General features: G+C 39.9%; 1 long non-coding RNA gene across 1 annotated transcript; it reads left to right on the top strand.

Moving 5' to 3' along the window:
* The first annotated feature begins 1219 nt into the window (after nt 1–1219).
* On the top strand, nt 1220–6078 carry LOC143439574 (uncharacterized). Its single transcript, XR_013107735.1, has 3 exons — nt 1220–1305; nt 2715–2775; nt 6003–6078. It is a non-coding gene; the product is annotated as an uncharacterized LOC143439574 (long non-coding RNA).
* Nucleotides 6079–13884: the final 7806 nt, after the last annotated feature.

Raw genomic sequence — 13884 nt, forward strand, 5'->3', positions numbered from 1 at the left:
CAGGAAGATGTGAGCTTGTTTTTTCACATGTGAGTAGCTGTTACAATGATGAAAGTAATATATGGCATACTTTTGAATATGTCATAAAGAAAAATGTATGGAAAGGAAAAGATAAAGTAACTGTAGTAAATGATAATTATTAGATATATGACAAAGATGGATGGGCATTCATGGTACCATTCTCTTGAATTTGAAATAATTACTAGACTGAAAAGTAGTTTTACAAGCATCATTTTAAAGTACAGAAGTTGTATGGAATTGCACAAACTTACGGAAAAATTTAGAATGGGAGAGGTTGATTTTCTGATAGTACTAAGAAAGTTCATTTTTCATCAGAAGTTGAATCAAAAGTGTTACTACATATTGATACAGTCTGGAATTCTGGAATGTAACAATTACTAGAACTATTGTATCTCAAGTGACAATGATATACCGCTTAAAAGGTTCATGGACTCCTAGAGACCCATTTAAAGGGAAGAAACACTCATTCTAGATTAGGTAAGATAGAACTAGTAATTTCTGTATTCTCAGATTCAAAATTTAAAAGGGAGCATTATTATTACAACCCATGCTAAGAGAATAAGAATATTTTAGAAAAGTTGTTAAAAACAATACCAAAAGACAAATGATATGATAGACATTGAATGGGAGAGTCTCAAAAATGTTGCCAGTGGGATGATGTTCACTCTGAGATGATGCGCCCTTATTATATTAAGGTGGAATTTAGGTTTTCTCAACTTTTGTCTCTCAATTAGACAAGATATAGTTCATGGTTATTTTAGCCACACAGTCACTTGCTCATTCAGAGGCCAGGAAACGGAGAGTGATATTATCAAAATCCTAGCAGACAAACTATTTTGAAGGGACATTTCAGAAAAACCTCAGGTGACAACACATGTTGGCAAGGATGTGGAGAAAGAGAAACACCCTTCCTGTTCTGGTGGGATAGCAAGCAGGTACAACCTCTCTAGAAGTCAATCTGGAGGTTTCTCAGAAAATTGGAAGTAGATCTACCTGAAGACCTAGCAATAGCTCTCTTCGGAATATACCAAAAAGATGCTCCACAATGCCATAGGGGCACCTGTTCCACTATGTTCATAGTGACCTTGTTTGTGACAGCAAGAAGCTGGAAAAAACCCAGATGTCTCACGACAGAAGAATGAATATGGAAAATGTGGTTCATTTACACAATGGAATACTACTCAGCTATTAAGAATGTGGACATCCTGAGTTTTGCAGGGAAATGTATGCAACTAGAAAATATCATCTTGAGTGAGGTAACTCAGACCCAAGAGAATTTGCATGGTATGTACTCACTATAAGTGGATATTAGCCAAAAATAAAGTATAGAATACCCAAGATAATACAGTCCACAGAACACAAAATGTCAAAAAGCTAAAGGTCCCAAGTGAGGATGCCTCAGTCCCACTTGGGAGGGAGAGGAAAACAATTACAAGCAGGGAGGGAGGAAGGAACCTGGAAGAAAAAGTGGATGGGAGTGGGGTGTGAAGAGGGGAACAATATCTGTTATTGAATGTGGGGGGGGGGGGAAGGACTGAAGCTCTAAAGCTAGCAGAAAGAATGGAAACAGGGAACCTCAGGAGGTAGGAGGTTGGGGGGATTCGCCAGAAGTTATCAGAGACTTGGGAGGTAAGAAACTCTCAAAACTCAAAGGGAGGGACCTTATATGAAATGCCCTACAGTGGGGAGAGGTAACTTGTTGAGCCCACCTCTAGTAGAAAGATGGGGCATCAAGTGAAGGATGGGGTTGCCATCCTACAGTCAAAACTCTGACCCATAATTGTTCCTTCTGAAAGAACTGCAGGGATGGAAATGGAGAGGAACCTGAAGAAAAGAAAGTCCAGTGACAGGCCCAAAGTCAGATCCAGCTCAAGTGGAGGCCACAGGCCTGACACTGTTTCTGAGGCTATGGAGGGCTCACAAAAAGAGAACTATCACGACTACCCTCTGAAAGACCCAACAAGCAGCTAAAAGAGTCAGATGTAGATATTTGCACCCAACCAATGGACAGAAGCTGCTGATCCCTGTGGTTGAATTTGGTTGAATTAGGGAAAAGCTAGAAGGAACTGAGGAGGGTGCGACCCCATAGGAAGACCAGCAGTCTCAATTAACCTGGATCCCTGAGATCTCTCAGACACTGGACCACCAACTAGGTAGCAACACATATACAGCAGAGGACTCCCAGGTCTGGGTTTAATTAGATAAGATGCACCTAACCCTCATTAGACTGGAGGCCCCAGGGAGTTTAGAGGTCTGGTTGGGGTAGTGGGTGGGGGTGTGCACATCCTCTTGGAGACAGGGGTGGTGGAGGAGGCATGGGATGTAAAACCATTGGAAGGTGTACCAATAGGGGAATAAAATCTGAAGTGTAAAAAAACCCAGAACCTTAAAAAACAAACAAACAAAAATTAACAAAAAAGAAAAATAACCAGTTTACTGTTGGGCAATGTACCCCAGGACTTACGTGTTAAACAGCATAGACAATGACTAGTATCTTTGATTTGTTCTTCTGGTGGAAGACAGTGTTTACAGTGTTTAATCATATGTGATTCTCGTTCACATTTTGTCAATGTTTTTATTAATTAAAGAAGTTTCTCCCATTCTTCATCCTAAAACATTAAAAAAAATCAGCAATTAATCTTGACTTTTGCCATTTTTTGTTATTTATTCAAATGTATTTCTTTTTTCATCAGAGAATATGAAGAATCTCTGCAATTTATTTTTAATCTGAAGCTATGATTATGTATTGCTGTGGTGAGTCTAAGTTGGTTATAAAATTTTACAGAACTTCTTGATTATTTAGTTTGATTACAGGTTGGTGAGTGTTTTCCAGTCTGTGCTCAAACATGCATACTGTCTTTGTCTGTTGCTAACCTACCAGTTCCCCAAAGGACACATCTTGGCTCTTCTTTCTAAATCTAAGGCAGAGACTCTAAGATCTATATTCCAAACACAGTTGTTTTGATATTCTGAATTCTGATATTTCTATTCTGCTAAAAATAATTGCTGTGTGCCCCTGCCCCAGGTATCTTCCTATAGAACCAGCCTCAAAATGACATCCATTTTACCCCCAAAATTTGGTGGGAGAATGGTACTGCTTTTTTAAAAATATTTTTGTTGTGTAGGTATTTTCTTTCCTTTTTCATGTTCTTGAGAAGAAATAGCATTGAAATATTTGTTTCTTGACTGTGTGTCAGTATTAAATGTTGATGTCAATTGAGTACAGAATTATTCACTGTAAAGTTAGCAAAACCTTGATTTTCTTTCTTTCCAGTCATAACATAGAGTTATGGTTGTAGCTCAATGGGAAAATGATAGCCTGGTATGCTCAAGACCTGGCTTTTATTCCCACTATAAAAAACAAACCAACCAAACAAACAAAAAGTTATAATTTAAGTTTTTTTGTGGTAGTTGTTTTGAATTGGTATTCATGACACACCTACTTTTTGAAATTTGTCTATTTAACCTTATTTTTCATATTTATTAGCATAAGTTTGCTAATACCCTCTCACTATATTTTCAGAATTTGTAGAGCTGACTTTGATCATCTTGACTAGTTTCATGCACACTTCACACAAGCTAAATTTATCAGAGAGGAGAGAGTCTCAAATGAGGAAATGCTTCTTTAGGCCTGTAGGACATTTTCCTAGTGATTGATGGGCCCACCTCTTTGTGTTGAGGCCACCTCTGAGCAGGTGGTACTGGGTTTTATAAAAAAGTAGGCTGAGCAAGCCATGGAGGGCAAGCTAATAATCAGCACTTCTCCATGGCCTCTGCATTAGCTCCTGCCTCCAAGTTCCTACCATGTGTGAGTTCCTCTCCTGACTTTCTTCAATAATGAACAGTAAAATGGAAGTGTAAGCCCAATCCTGTAGTATCCAAGTTGCTTTTGGTCATAGCATTTCATCCTAACAAATAAAATCTAAAAATATGACAGTGATATTTTCTTTTTCATTCCTCATCAGTTATTTTTATTTTTTATCAGTTATTTTATCTTTTATTTACTATAGAGGCAAATTTAATGAAATACAAAATTTTATGTGTGTGTGTATTCATTTCTTGTAGGTATAATTGAAGTTTTTCCCATAGTTGGAATTTAGAGATATACTGGATACTTCTAGGCCCTGGGTCTTCCTTTTGAGGAATTTAAGTTGAATGAAGAGACAACAGGACAGAGATTGCAGGAAAAACTGGATTTCAGAGCTGAGTGTCTGAGATCTAGCTGTGGAAGGTATTGGACACTTCAGGAACAGGCAGGTAGAAGTTGACAGAGGAATTATTAACTCTATGAGGAATTATTAACTCTGAGGAATTATTAACTATGAGGAATTATTAACTCTGCAAGAGTTGGATGCATTCAAAGCAAGAGAGTGCTTTAAGGTATAATGGAGATAGCAGCTACCGAAAGCAAGAACCTGTCAAGAGGAAAGTGATTCTAGAGTCAGCTTAGACAGTGGAGAGTCCTGCGAGGCTGAGATTCACACATATCGATACAAGGTCTGGCTGTTGCCTAAATCGGTTCCTTTCTACTCCAGGGAGATAGGAAGCTTGTTGGATGTTCTTTAATGCAGAGCCCTGAGAATCATAATTGCCAAATGGTGATGAATCATTCAGTTTTAAAGGGAAAATAAAACCGGGAAGAAGGAAAACTCTTCCCCACCCCCCATCCCCCTCTGTTGTTAGCTCTCAGTGTTGATCCAGCTGGCATGACTGCTGCAAAGACTGGGAGCAATACTAGGATAGACAAAAAGGTGCTATTAAGGGAAACACAACAGAGGATAAACTCTAACATGTATTAAAGAGAAGCTCCTTAAGAATCTGTGGGGAGCTGATCGAGGATGATGAGAGTGTGGCAGACACAATGCCTCATTTTGATGTGAAAGTCATTTTGCAGTGTAGGACCAACAACTTAATAACCACAACAGTTTCAGAGTTTGAAGTTGCCTTCCCATTCGTCTTGTTTCTAAATATCGGATGGTTTGTACAGCGTCACAACTGGACTGTCACAACACCACTGTCAGTGACCCTCACTTGTGATGTGGCATGTTTACTTCACAGTCTTAGCTCTTCTTCACTCCTGTTCTCTCTCTCTCTCTCTCTCTCTCTCTCTCTCTCTCTATCTCTCTCTCTCTCTCTTTCTCTCTCTCCCCGTGAGAAACTTGCATTCCATAGCCTGGTGCCTGCTTCTTTGCTCCTTTGTCATACAAAACTTGCTAAGAATGCCCACCAGTCCTCTTGCTACATATTTTTCTTCAGTGATTCCTCATTTCATCAATGACACAAAGAAATCAGTGAAGTGGTCATAATCATGGCTAAAGGCAGTGCTGAAGAATGTATAATGTATACTTATAACAATACAAAACAGAAACAAGATAGATGTACACTATAAACTTTACAGCAGGAAAGGCAAATGTGGTCTGTATTCAAACATCACGTGTATTTTAAGACATAGAAACTAAGGTTGCTTATACATTCATGCATAAATGAGAGAAGAAAAAAGAGACAATGTAAAAAAATGTTCATAACAAGTTATTGAGTATATGGTCTTGGAGACTCTTCTCTGAGAAAATTTGATTTCATATTAAAAAGAATAAAGAAAAAAGTGAATATTAGTAGTTCCCTGGGCCCTCTTTTAACTTCCATGTAATGCTGTTCTTCAAGCAGGGGCAATTCCAACAGCTGAAATGTATGAGGAGTTTTCTTAGAGTAGAAAAAAATAAGATAAAGGACAAATCCAGACTAGACAGAGAGGGAAAATAAGGAAAAAGAGGAAGAAGAAGGAGGAGGAGGAAGAAGAGGATGATGATGAGAAGGAAGAGGAGGAAGAAGAGGAGGAAGAGGAGGAGGAGGGAATTGGAGAGATGGCTCAGAGGTTAAGAGCACTGGCTGCTCTTTCAGAGGTCTTGAGTTCAATTCCCAGCAACCACATGGTGGCTCGTAACCATCTTTGATGCAATCTGATGCTTTTTTCTGGTCTTTAGGCATACATGTAGGAGTCTGCTGTGTACAAAATGAATAAATAAATCTTGAAGAAGAAGGAGGAGAAGAAGAAGAAGGAGAAGGAGGAGGAGGAGGAGGAGGAGGAGGAGGAGGAGGAGGAGGAGGAGGAGGAGGAGGAGGAGAAGGAGAAGGAGAAGGAGAAGGAGAAGGAGAAGGAGAAGGAGAAGGAGAAGGAGAAGGAGAAGGAGAAGGAGAAGGAGAAGGAGAAGGAGAAGGAGAAGGAGAAGGAGAAGAAGAAGAAGAAGAAGAAGAAGAAGAAGAAGAAGAAGAAGAAGAAGAAGAAGAAGAAGAAGAAGAAGAAGAAGAAGAAGAAAGGCATTTGGTTCTATGAGGTCTAACTTCTTGAGTTTTTTTTTTTTTTTTTTTTTATTTTTAATATTAGCACTCTGAAAATAACTGAAATACCCAACAAAAGAAAGAGAGAACCTATTGGGACCATATCCAGAGGTTAGGCACCAGCCTCAGTTGAGGAATGGGGCCATCCACCCATCTCAACAATTTTAATCCAGAATTGCTCCAGTCTAAAGGAAATACAGGGACAAAGAATGGAGCAGAGACTGAAGAAAAGGCCATCCAGAGACTGCCCACCTGGGGATCCATCACATATGCAGCCACCAAACCCAGTCAGTATTGCAGTTGCCAAGAACTGCTTGCTGACAGGAGCCTGATATAGCTTTTTCTTGATAGGCTCTGCGAGAGCCTGACCAATACAGATGTGAATGCTTGCAGTCAACTATTGAACTGTGTACGGGGACCCCAATGGAGGAGTTAGGGGAAGGACTGAAGGAGCTGAAGGTTTGCAACTCCATAGGAAGAACAACAATGTCAACCAACCAGAACTCCTACAGCTCCCAAGGACTAAACTACCATCCAAAGAGTACACACAGAGGGACCCATGGCTCCAGCTTCATATGTAGCAGAGGATGGCCTTTTCTGGAATCAATGGGACTGGGGGCTCTTTGTTCTCTGAAAGCCCGATGCCCCAGAGTAGGGAAATTCTAGGGCTATGATGTGGGAGTGCATGAGTGGGTGGGTGGGTGGGGGAGCACCTTCATAGAAGCTGGGGAGAGGGAGAATAAGATAGGGGGTTTGTGGTGGGAAAACTGGGAAGGGGAATAACATTTGAAATGTAAATATATAAAATAATCAATAAAAAAAATAGAATGGTATTGAAGATACTAGTGGGGAATGTGCCATGAGGCCAGTGAGTGACTGTTATTTACTTCCAAAGGTAAAAATGCAGTTGGAAAAAAAAAAGATGGCCATGTGTGAGAGTGTTTTTATTATATGAAAATAGACAAGGTTGATCAATCAGGTTCTCTTGCCTCGTTTACTTGCACTGCAGTGATGAGTGACCTATAGACAGACATATCATTTTAGTGGTTGTGGCATGCTTCGTGGAACCACAGGGTAGCAGTGAAAACTTGGGGGAGACCACTTTCCAGTCCCCAGGGAGTGAGCTAGGGATTTCTTCTTTGTATTTCTCATTTTAACACAAGGAACACATTAAATATGAAAACAATTTAAATGTTTTTAAAAGATGTATATGCATTTTTATTTATGTATATGTCTATGTGTCCATGTCAATATTTGCCTCTCATGTGCAGGTTCCTGCTGAGAGTACAATAGGTCTTCAGAACCCTGGGAACTGGAGTTACAGGTGGGTTGTGGTTCACCTGATGTGAGTGTTTGGGTACTGCTCTCAGTCCTCTAGAGGAGCACTGTATGCAATTGAACAGCAACTTACCGACTTTAGTTGACGTGCTTCATGAAAAGAGAAGCACCTTTAAAAGAAAAGTTTTGAAAGTCCAAAAAATGAAAGTAAAAGGATATGTAGAAGGTGGTAGTACACAAGAGAAAAGCTGAAAACCATGGAAACAAACACAAAGTTACTATAAAGGGGAACATAAACGGATAAACTTTAGTATGCACAAAGGAAAAGTTCCCTGAGAAACTAATAAGAAGTCAAGCCAGAATAAAGCAAGGACATCACATAAAATGTGTCATGCCCACAATCTTAGCATGATCAAACCCACAATCCGAGGTAGGAATGGGGCAGTTCTTCCCAAGAGACTATCCCAAGCCAGAAGAAAGAAGTACAGGATCTTTGTGTGAGTCCCAACAGATTTGGGTCAGACACACTTAAACTTGTTTAAAGAAGACACAGACAGACTAGGTAGAGTTAAGCAAAAACTATGTGGGGCTTAGGATAAAGAGAGGCTGGGAATGAGAGAAATTCCATCTTTTTAATATTTCCTTTGTGCAAAAACAAGGGAAATTTGAAAATATACGTAAGTTAAGAAAAATAAAATGCATAGACCACAAAGATAAATATGGCAGTGAAGTGACTGAACTGCCAGCCTGGATAACTCTGGCATTTCTAAACAAATGGAGGTGGAATCTTTGTGGAAGTTTAGTTGCTGTCAAATGCTTAAGACATTCTGAAAATATTAAGGGTAAAAACTCCCTACCACCCACATTTAATTAAAAAACTATTTAATAAAATTATTTTCTATAGATCTGACTCAATTGAGAGAGCACAGCAAGAATGAAGACCATCTTGCTAGTTATGAAAACAAAACGGAATGAAGTGCCGTGCAATGATGTGCTCAAACAAGTGCAAGCCCCAGACAATGTGCTGGGCTAGAACAGGAAAGGGAGTTACTACACAGGACCGGCATCTGAAGTTGACACCTTTGGGCTGAAAACCAGCTGATGGCTCCAAACTCTAATGAGAGACCACTTGCTGGTATTTTCTAGTTGCTAGTAAAAGCTGTATCTCTTGATTCTTGGCCTCTTCAGTTCTTCAAAGCCAGCAGTGGCTAGTTTTAACTTCCTCAGACTGCAAACCTCTGACATATACTGTCTTGCTTTTTTCTTTCTCATTTAAAGCCCCTTGGGTCCAACTGTTATCTTCACCTTTCTCCTGTAAGGTCTTGTGGCCATTGATATACAGCTTGGAAAGTGATCCTCTATTAAGATCAGCATTAGTTTTAGTTGATATTCTGTTCTTGTTGTTTGCCTGCTTATTTTTAAGGAATTGAAATCTTCCACATAGATATAACTTCATGCTTATTTCCCATTCCATACTATCCTCGTTTGTGATGAGAATATTTTATACAAGAATGACCAGCTTTGCCTTTCAGAAAACTATTTGATTTCCCAGACAAAATAGTAGTCAATAGGTGTAAGACCGATACTAAAGTCCATCAGGGAACTTCTGCAGTGTCATAGGATGTAGGAGCCATGCTAATCCATGAGGAATCTAAAACATAGAATGAAAAAAAATATGAGCCCATGTTTGCAATTTGAGAGCTCATGGGGTTTCATACACTTGGGGGACATCTGGTCAACATTACCCAAGTATTATCTAGAGATAATTATTTTCCTTTGGGGTAATTTCTGGGTGAGGAAGATGGAAACTGCAGAGCCTTGTGAGCTCTTCCAAAGAACTCCCTACTGTGTTCAAACTCTTCATGTTTGAACTTGCTGTACTGAAGCATACTTCCTTGTGTTCATTTCCTTTAGACTGTGGGATTTTCTATATTAACTATCTTATTTGAGTTGCTTTGGTATGTTTAGCACACAGCATAGCACATGATCCAGAGGAAGAAAATTTAAAGATGGAATACAATATAGTCAGTGAGGAGGACTGCCCAGTTCAACCATCCTTTCAAGGAAGGACAGGCTGCTTACGAGGCATAGAGTGAAGAGAAAGAGAACGTTAAAGCATGTTGAGTGATGACTGTCACAGGTTGGATCTGGTAGCTGTGCTGTTCAAGTGCATGGAAACTTTCTTCAAAAAAAAAATAAGGAATTGCTTCTGATTTATTTTATGAAAATATCTCCAGTATATATATGAGCTTGTCAATTTTCTAAAATCTCAAGTTCTTTATACTAATGATTACCAAAAAATTTGAGAGCTCATGAAGGACAGAATTTGGACCCTCACAAGAAGTCACTGGTTGGAACACAGAATAATCCTATAAATAACCCGGGGGATGGAACAGCTCTTTGTAGAATAGAATGAATATTATTATTGAATTAAGTCCACTACCTAGCTAGGTATATCCTCAAATATATTAAAAGTAAATCAGGACTAGCTGAAGGAAAGGCAGACTTACTTTTAATTTTGGCTTTCTGAGATAATATTTGTAGAAATTAAGGAAAGACAAAAAAAATCTTTAAGTGCAGACACAGGTTACCTAGTTTAGCTGTGGCAGTTTCTCTGGCAAAAGCAAATGTATCTCTTAGAGGGTGTTTTTGACCTTTTATGTGTGTGGGATAAGAGAACATGAAATCTTTTAAAATTTATGTTCCAAAGTAGTGGATGCTACCTCTCTCATAAGATCACCTAGAGAGGCTATATGGTTACTGCCACACAGGCCAGTTCTGAGGAAGGCCTTATCAAATGTCACAGTCTTTCCTCCTGTTTGGTTTATAAGGAGAACTAGGGCCTTAAGTCAAAATACCACTGGTACTATCTTCTGACTACCAGAGAGTCAACTTCACTAGGCACTGAAATTGGCTTAGCTATCATCGAAAGTCAGTTTTTGATAAGTGATATGATTGATCTAAAAGCACTGCCAGGCACAGCATAGTCCTGACTGAGTCTTTAAATTATTTGTTTTACACCAGAGCAAAGAAATGAAATAGACTCTTTTTAACAATTTAATTCATGTCTCCACAGGATGAAGACTCTTCCCAGCTATGGTCTAAATATTCCTCTACTTCCCTCTGCACATAGCACACAGGGCTGAATAATGCTCTATGCAGCTGACGAGCCGCACTGTCATTGTCTCATCCTTCTCACAAGCAGTGTGTGCTTCTGCTTGCTTTCTGAATCGTCCTGAAAAACAGGCTTTGTGATATATCAGCTTCTAAAGAATGCTATAGAACTTTTAACCTTTGGAGAGTTTTGCAGCAGAGGACATAAACTGACTCATAAGAAAAAAAAAAAAACTATTTAGGTATATGTCAATAAAAGGGGAATTTATTTTTTTAAAGTATACATGAAGGTAATTTACCTTTTAATTTTATTTTTTTACCTTTTATTTATTTATTTTTTACACTCCAGATTTTATTCCCCTCATAGACTACCCTCCAACTCTTCTAGTTTCCATACCACCTGTGCCTCACCTCACCGGACCTCTAAACTCCCTGGGGCCTCCATGTTGTGGCCCTCTTTACTCCACACTTGGCGGCCACTGTTTCCCGGCCCAAGCTGCTGCTCTGGTCTTCAGGTCAGGGGACACACACACACACACAGAGAGAGAGAGAGAGAGAGAGAGAGAGAGAGAGAGAGAGAGAGAGAGAATAAAGGGGAAGAGACGCGAAGAATGGAGACAAGACAGAGGTTCTGATCAAGTCTCCAGTCTCATTTATTGAAGGGAAATCTGGGGTATTTATACACTTTTGCCACGTGCCTTGCAGGTGTTGATATGACATAAGCCTTACAGGTGTGGATACCACGTGCACCTTATAGGCATGTATGGCATGGATAGCACGTGGACTGCACGTGAACTGCATGCCTTGCAGCTGGGGGCAGTAAACAGCAAAACAAAATATGTGGGATATCAGAGTGTGCTTCAGCTGTTGTAGGCTGTTGAAAAACAAGTCTCACATCAGGGTATATGGCTCAAGATGACTGCAAAGCTGATGGCCGCTTTCTGCTAAAAGTTGGCTCCCAACACCTCCAGTCTCTTGAGGGTTAGTTAGATGCATCTTCTTTGGCTGAACCCAGGCCTGGCAGTCTTCTGCTGTATATTTGCTGGGGGCCTCATATCAGCTGGTATATGCTGCCTGGTTGGTGGTCCAGGGTCTGAGAGATCTCAGGGGTCCAAGTTAATTGAGACTGCTGGTCTTCCTACACGGTCCCACTCCTCTCCTTCTTCCAGTGTTTCCCTAATTTGACCACAGGGGCCAGCAGCTTCTATCCATTGGTTGGGTGCAAATATATGCATCTGACTCTTTTAGCTGCTTGTTGGGTATATCCGAGGGTCTCTTTTTGTGAGCCCTCCATAGCCTCAGAAACAGTGTCAGGCCTGTAGCCTCCACTTGAGCTGGATCTGACTTTGGGCCTGACACTGGACTTCCTTTTCTTCAGGCTCCTCTCTATTTCCATCCCTGCAGTTCTTTCAGAAGGAACAATTATGGGTCAGAGTTTTAACTGTAGGATGGCAGCCCCATCCTTCACTTGATGCCCCATCTTTCTACTAGAGGTGGGCTCAACAAGTTACCTCTCCCCACTGTAGGGTATTTCATTTAAGATCCCTCTCTTTGAGTCCTGAGAGTCTCTCACCTCCCAAGTCTCTGGTACTTTCTGTAGAATCCCTCCAACCTCCTACCTCCTGAGGTTCCCTGTTTCCATCCTTTCTGCTGGCCCTCAGATTTCAGTCCTTTTCCACCACTCAATAACAGATCTTGTTCCCCTCTTCACACCCCACTCCCATCCCCTTTTTCTCCCAGGTCCCTTCCTCCCTCCCTGCTTGTGATTGTTTTCCTCTCCCTCCCAAGTGGGACTGAGGCATCCTTACTTGGGACCTTCAGCTTGTTGACATTTTGTGTTCTGTGGACTGTATTATCTTGGGTATTCTGTACTTTATTTTTGGCTAATATCCACTTATAGTGAGTACATACCATGCAACTTCTTTTGAGTCTGAGTTACCTCACTCAGGATGATATGTTCTAGTTGCATACATTTCCCTGCAAAACTCAGGATGTCCACATTCTTAATAGCTGAGTAGTATTCCATATAAATGAACCACATTTTCCATATCCATTCTTCTGTCGTGGGACATCTGGGTTTTTTTCCAGCTTCTTGCTGTCACAAACAAGGTCGCTATGAACATAGTGGAACAGGTGCCCCTATGACATTGTGGAGCATCTTTTTGGTATATTCCCTAGAGAGCTATTGGTAGGTCTTCAGGTAGATCTATTTCTAATTTTCTGAGAAACCTCCAGATTGATTTCTAGAGTGGTTGTACCAGCTTGCTATCCCACCAGCACAGGAGGAGTGTTCCTTTTTCTCTGCATCCTTGCCAACATGTGTTGTCACCTGAGGTTTTGATCTTAGCCATTCTGATTGGTGTAAAGTGGAATCTCAGGGTCATTTTGATTTGCATTTCTCTGATCACTAAGGACTTTGAACATTTCCTTAGGTGTTTTTCAGCCATTTGAGATTCCTCTGTTGTGAATTCTTGGTAGTTCTATATCCCATTTTTTGATTGGGTGGTTTGATTTTTTTGGTGGTTAGCTTCTCGAGTTTTTTTTTTATATCTTTTGGGTACTTGCCCTGTATCAGATGTGGGGTTAGTGAAGATTTTTCCCAATTTGTAGGTTGCCAATTTGTCTTAAACTCTATGTCCTTTGCCTTACAGAAGGTTTCCAGTTTTATGAGGTCCCATTTCTTGATCTTAGAGTATGAGCCATTGGAGTTCTGTTTGGGAAATTTCCCCCTGTGCTAATTGAGTTCAAGGATCGTTCACACTTTCTCTTCTGTTAGATTCAGTGTATCTGGTTTTATGTTGAGGTTTTTGATCCACTTGTACTTGAGCTTTGTGAAAGGTGACAAATATGGGTCTATTTTCATTTTTATACATACAGATAACCTGTTTATTGAAGATACCTGCACTATTTATTGAAGATGCCTTCTTTTTTCTATTGTATATTTTTGGAATATTTTGTACTTGTATTTATTAAGTACAAGATATTTTATATTATCTGTGGCTATTCTGAAGGGAGTTTTTTTTTTTCCTAATTTCTTTTTCAGCATATTTATCATTTGTATAAAGGAAGGATACTGATTACTTGAGTTAAATTTATATCTGGTCACTTTGCTTAAGTTGTTTATCAGCTTGAGAA

This window comes from Arvicanthis niloticus, chromosome 27 (genome assembly GCF_011762505.2).
Source record: "Arvicanthis niloticus isolate mArvNil1 chromosome 27, mArvNil1.pat.X, whole genome shotgun sequence".
In the NCBI taxonomy this organism is placed as follows: Eukaryota; Metazoa; Chordata; class Mammalia; order Rodentia; family Muridae; genus Arvicanthis; species Arvicanthis niloticus.